We start from the raw sequence: 6576 nt of genomic DNA on the forward strand, positions 1-6576 counted from the left end.
GGAGCATAAGTAATTCAATTAGTGAGATTCAAACACGTTATGTGTGATAAGTTTTGAAATATGGCATATTTAATTCATTATCTATGAATTTGGAGTTATTTTATGGTTTTGTATATTGAGATTATGATTAAAGATATCTAAGAGTGTTCATAGTTGCTTTAAAGACATAACTAGTCAACGAAAAAAGATAACTAGTCAAGGTAAAAGTGCTTGACTTTGTGGAAGATGACACTAGACCCTGATTGAGTTAAAGTTGGGTCGAAAATAGTAAAAGTCTAGAAAAGATAAGTAAACCTAGATAATACTTAGCTATGTGCATAAATAACTAGTTATGTGAAAGTAATAGGGTTATATGAGGGATAAATACCATAGGATGCATTATCCACTCAATGTTAAGGTGTATTAGCCACATAATTTAGTTCAAGAGTGCATAGTTAAGGAGTGGCTTTATAGTTAGCTCCTCACATGGTGAACAGGATGTATCACATATGTGCCTAAGGTAGAGGTCATCCTAGGATGGTTTTTAGTTAACAATCTTGTCACTATGCATATGTGGTAAGGAAAGGAGTACGACTTGTTTTTTGTGAAAGCAGGGTATCATCGTAACTAGTAAACCGATAGTAACCCCTATGTGCATGAGGCACAATAGGTAGTAGACATAAAATGTGTCAATTGCTTTTACTAGACATAAGATATGCCGAGTTTAGCTTAGGCCTAGAAGACTTTGTGGATGGCCTATGATAGAGCACGAGGGTGCCAAGTATTATCGTATAGTAACTCAATGATAAAACACGAGTTTTCAGTTTATGCATATTGCTAAGTGTTGAGAGGTCACCTACTTACTAAGCGTATTTTACTCACGTGTTCCTTCCATGTGGTTTTGTAAGTAAAGGTGAATAGGCATGTGAGAGAGCTAGCAATCTGGCTCAGTTCGTTGCATAAGGTTGAGGGGCAAGATCATCATTTTCATTTTTATGAATTAGACATTTTATTTTAGACAATTGCTTATGTTATGCACTTATTTTGGGGATTTAGATTTTTTTCATACATAGTTGTTTTAATTGATGATGGATTTATGTTTATGAACTTTTACTATGACTATTTATAACCTATGGGTTTTTATTTTTTACATTTTTTGCATGTATATAAGTTAAGCGTCTTATTACATGCTAATTATTTCCACTATATTATTTAAGTAGTTAAGGCGTGCACATCTCTTTGGGACATGTTACATCTAGAGGTATGTATTTGGAGAAGGGTGTTACATTTGTTGGTATCAGAGCATGTTCTTAGAACTCAAAAGTTGCAAAGTCATAGTGTGTCTGAAAAGTGCATAAGTAAAGAAAGTAGACTCTCATGCAACATTGACTACTCCTACACGTCTATCGTTGTAAGTAAGTTTTGACCTGTATTAAGATAGATAATATATTTGCCTGAGTTAAGTCTAATTTCAAGTGAGGAGATCAAGGAGGCTTATTAGAAATGCTCCAAAGTCCCTAACAAGAAGAGGAGCTAATAAAAGGCTTAAGGACAAACCTTAGGTGGAATGACAACACCACCAATTGATCCTGTAGTTATCAGGAAAATTGCACAAGAAGTCCTTAAAGAGAATAGAACGACATCTAAGAGTGTTAGGCAATCAGTTTTAACCCCACCAGTTATCGAGTAACCACCCCCAATAGTTGAGTTGTCGCCCTAACAGGATAGAGTAGACGAGAAGGTGTAGAGGTTCCCATTTGTAGTAGCCGGTGATAATAAAGGTCAATTTCACCACATGTATAGTCTAGTAGGCAAACACCTGCCTTCTGAGTTCAAAAGCAACTTAATTCTAAGGGTAGTACCAACAGAGGAGTGGCTTGATGTAGTTGAGGATGCCATGGGATTGTTCGAGATAATTGCCAAAGAAAGGATCCAATAGCTTCCTATTGAAAGGAGATGCCAAGATATGGTGATGGATGATATGTGTATGAAACACAAATAAATAAGGTTTATAATAGTATGTTTCTAAAATGAATTTTGGTTTATTTTGTCAAATTCTTTAAGTTTTATTTAATTTTGATAGCTTGATTTTATTTTGTACTTTAAATTATTTTTTGGATGTTTTGGAGATATTCAAGCCTTTTTGGAATGGAAACAAAATAAAAAAATGAATGGGAAGAGTTTGTATGTGGAGACAAAGGTCAATTATAGGCAATCTTTTGGTCATAAGAGTGTCCATAATTACTAGGCAAAAATAAAATTTTAAAAAATAGAAATTAGGGTTAAGTGGCAACATATAAAAAGAAACCTATGCCTTCTACACTTATATATCATTAAAATACAATAGTCTAAAAGATTTTTAGAGAGAAAAAAATACAAGAAACAAGGAGAGGAGCGAAAATTCAAGAAGGGAGACCTGAAAGAATCAAGATTTGAAGACTTTAAAGTTTTTCTTATCTATTTTCTTATCTTCTTTCATTGATTAAAATATCTCTCTTTAACTTTATCTTATAGTTTGAACTTTATTGTCATGAATAACTAGTTTTTTTTTTTTTTTTTTGTGAGGGTTTATGATGAATTTATAAATTCTCAAATATTATATAATGGGTTTTAATTACTGATCAATGGTGATGAATGCTTGATTTAATAATTGTGTTTTTAGCTTTTTGTTTGGTGTTAGGGCCTAATACTATGATTATTTGTAGATTGAAGTATGATATTAAGAAATACATACTCAATTAGTTAATGTCTTTACTAATCCTAGGGTTTTATTTATAGATAAATATAAATCTTTTGTGGATAAATTGATTGTCATAAAAATTAATGGGTTTTGATTAACATCATACTATGAAAGTACATAAGCTTTTAATCTTAACTTATTTAATTAACTTTGAGAGAGGAATTAAATGAAATATGATAATCAATCATCAACAATTCATTTTATCATTGATTTTAATTGGATTTATTATTGATTTTTGAGTAATTGATAATAAAATTATAAACAGTTGGTTTCTTTATATATGTATTTCACTTTTAATTTGTTGGATACTTATTTCTTTTGTTAATTTTGACTTGTTAGTTTATATTTTAATTAATTTTAATTCAATTTCTCTTGTTTAACATTTTATTTCTCTTGCTAATTTAAATTATAAAATGAATTAGTATTTGACAATCAATTTTTATGTGACTGATAACTTTCTTTTTTTCTTAACTAATTTTATTTCTTTTTTTATTTTTATTTTTTTATATATATGTATATTATTTTATTTGAAACCTGATACCCTATTTTCCTTCTCAGCTGCGCTACCCACTTCTCCACCCCAAGCAGATGTCTCAGCCTTACCTTGATTTTCTCTCACAAATCACCCCTCTTTCTCTATTCCCAGCCAACACCCTTGCGTCATCTTCAATTTTCCTCTAGTAAAAGGTGCCACGTTTCTCCTATTCTTCACACACAGTCAACGTACATCTCATCTCTCTTCTTCCTTCACCACAATAGGTGCGTCCCACCCGCTTAATATAAGCAGTGCCTGCTTCTCAGTTCGCACCCACTTTTTACAAGGCGCACTCACTTCTCCACCAGAACAACCACGTCTTCCATTCTCCCGGCATGCTGCGCCAAAGCAGGCACTTGGCCTCCTTTGGCTCCCAACACACAACACGTCTCTATTCTCTTCCATTAACAGCAGTGTGCATCCACTCCCTTTCACAGTCATGCCTTCAATTTTCCCCCATAGAGACATGTTTCAGCAGCACACGCACGCGTCATCCTTTCCTGTTCACAATCACGCGCTTCTCTTCCTCTAACTGCAGAGCCATGCATTTCCATTAATCTTCACACAACAGTACCATTTTTTTCATCTTCACAACAGCAGCGTGCGCCTTACTCTCCTTCACCCTTCATCTTAAAGCCGCGTCTCCATTTCAAGCAGCACATCATCCTTCTAGAAACAAAGCAGCAAAAACACCCACACTACTTCTCCTTTTTTTTAAGGGTACTTCAGTATTTTGGTAAATTTTTGAAGGGGTTTGATGCTATTTATTTTTACTGTTGAATTTTGTTGATGAGTTTACACATACTTACATGAATTAAATTTGTTGAATATATTCAATTCCGCAGTTTTTTGTGTGTGTGTGTTGCGAGAAAATTGTTGATTTGGATGACTTATAGAGTTGTTAGATTTTTGGAGTTATGGTTAATGCGGATTGTTTACTCAATATATTATTTTCTTGAGTTTGTGGATAAATTTTTATGCACATTATATTTTACTTGTGTTGTTGGATAGAATTTTGAAGTTAGAGAAATTATTGATCTATTGTTTTGATGTTGATTTTGTTGCGTTTATAGATAAGTTTTATGGGGCAGATTTGTTGATATTTAGCTGATAAAATGATATTTTGTTGATATGTCTATTTGAGATTTTATTGAAGATATTTAGATTATTCATTTTTTTGGATATTTTAATTATTTTTGGATGCTCAACAAAAATTGTATTGTTCTTCAGCTACAAGTTTCTTAATGTGTTTATATTGATATTTGGAATGTCTTGATCAACAACACTAGTATCTAAAAAATTTTAGGGAGTTTTCTAACCTACTTTTGTTGATACTTTGTCATTTTATTGCTACATTTTGAATAAACATTGAAGACAATGTTTTTGTCTTAGATGTGGAGGGAGTCTTTAATTTCGAGTCTATTGTGTTAACTATTCAGTTTAGTTTTGCTTTTAGATTTCAAATTTCATTTCATTAAGTTTCATTCACATTTTATTTAAATTTCATTCAATTTTGTTTCTCTTTTTCATGTAGTTTTATTTTCAGTTTCTTTTTATTTGGTTTTATAGATGGCTAAGGGGGTGGTAAGATATGCAGCAAAACCTGCACAATTTAATCGATGAACAGGCGAAAGGCAGCACTTATCAAAAATTCAGAAGAAACAATTTAGACGGATAGAATTTAGGGTCAAGCAGAAGAAAGGCACATACCAGCAGCTCATCCTCCTAATACAAGTCCTTCAACAGAACTATTGACATGGCGGTCTAAATTGTGTGTCCATCTTTGCTTCCCATATTCTGTCATATCTTTCAGGGCTTGGAACACATCTTTGAGGTGGTTAACATGGTGAGGAGTGGGGAATAAGAACAGGGTTGTTGATAGGCTATTTGTTATCAATGAAGTAATTCAAAGTAAGACAGATAAGAGTGACAAAAATCTGGTAAAAGATTCGGATATGTACTACAACATGATATAAATAAAGAGAAAATAAAAAAGATACACAATTTTTAACATAGTTCAGTCTGATGATTTAAAAACATTGTCCACAATTATAGTTATTTATTGTATCTTACAAGATTAATTTTGAAGAAGAGAATGCTACAGAAGGGAGTGAGTGCATTTTTGTGTTTGTCTCTCCTCTCTTTAGGAGAAGTTATATTTGTAGGAGTATCACAAGATACCTAATTCAAATGATATTTTAGGGTTTTATTCCTATTATCATTCAACTAAAATAAAATATTTACAATAATAGAATATTGTTGTCACATAGGATAATAGGAAAATCCCTTTGAAAAGGTTTTAACAAATTTACTACTAAGGAGAGGTTTTCTTGTTGTTCACAGAATAGAAAGTTTATTTGTGTTTCCTAAAGTATCTCAGAATGGAGATGTTATCTGCAAAAAAAATTTGTGCGCTTAGAAAGAATATCAAATTGGGTACCAACAAATACCCAATCATATGACATAACACTAACAAGTATATCTTGAGGTAATTTTGTCTTTTAATATGTTAATTCAGTTATTTTGGGTTAATAGCTAAGATAAAAGTGTGAATAAGTGTTAAAAGTGAGTTTTTAAACTAATAAACAACTATGCATGAAGGTTGCACATCCGTGCATGTCGTTATAGTTTGAATTTTTGTATAAGGCACATTAGCGCAAATATCACACCATTATCCCATATCATGTACTTTGATTCTTATCCAAATTGTAAGAGATTAATTTGGTATCTTGCTTCTCCTACGATCATAGTTTTCGGTGATCAAGACAGGAGAGGGTGACATCAAATTCTTCTAGTTGGAAAGCAAGAACATAGGAGCCTTTGTATTGGTATTTATGAGGATGCCATGATCTAGTTGAATGGTTAGATGAATATTGTGGCATTTGATGAATCTAATAATCATGTTTTGTGTATAGTAGTGACATATGGGTTTTGATCTGCCTTGATGTTGCTTTCCAAATAATTTCTATACTTTGTTAACCTATTGAATGAGAAGAAATAAGGTCATTTGGTATCGTATATAAATATATATGTTAGAAACCATGATATATTTATAAGTTTTGTTTCGGAGTGAAAACATGGCAAGAGTAGCTTGGAATTAGTATTCCAAACTCAAATGCACGGTCATTCTAACGACAAAAACATGCATGACCGTACATTGATTATAGTAGAGATATCAAATCAGGCCGCATTGTAATGGGTCAACTGCGGGCTTTTCGCGGGTGGCCTATTAATTTTATTAATAAAATAATTTTTTTCATATAATTAAATATTAATTATTTATTCAAATTAATATAATTGAGGACACTATCTAAAATATTTT

The 6576-nt window shown here is 32.0% G+C and overlaps 1 long non-coding RNA gene across 1 annotated transcript; it reads left to right on the forward strand.

The window, feature by feature from the left end:
* Positions 1 to 3275: 3275 nt before the first annotated feature.
* LOC123204962 lies at positions 3276 to 5267 on the forward strand. The gene is made up of 2 exons (XR_006499651.1): positions 3276 to 3990; positions 4824 to 5267. It is a non-coding gene; the product is annotated as an uncharacterized LOC123204962 (long non-coding RNA).
* Positions 5268 to 6576: the final 1309 nt, after the last annotated feature.

This window comes from Mangifera indica, chromosome 20, assembly GCF_011075055.1.
Source record: "Mangifera indica cultivar Alphonso chromosome 20, CATAS_Mindica_2.1, whole genome shotgun sequence".
NCBI classification, from domain to species: Eukaryota; Viridiplantae; Streptophyta; class Magnoliopsida; order Sapindales; family Anacardiaceae; genus Mangifera; species Mangifera indica.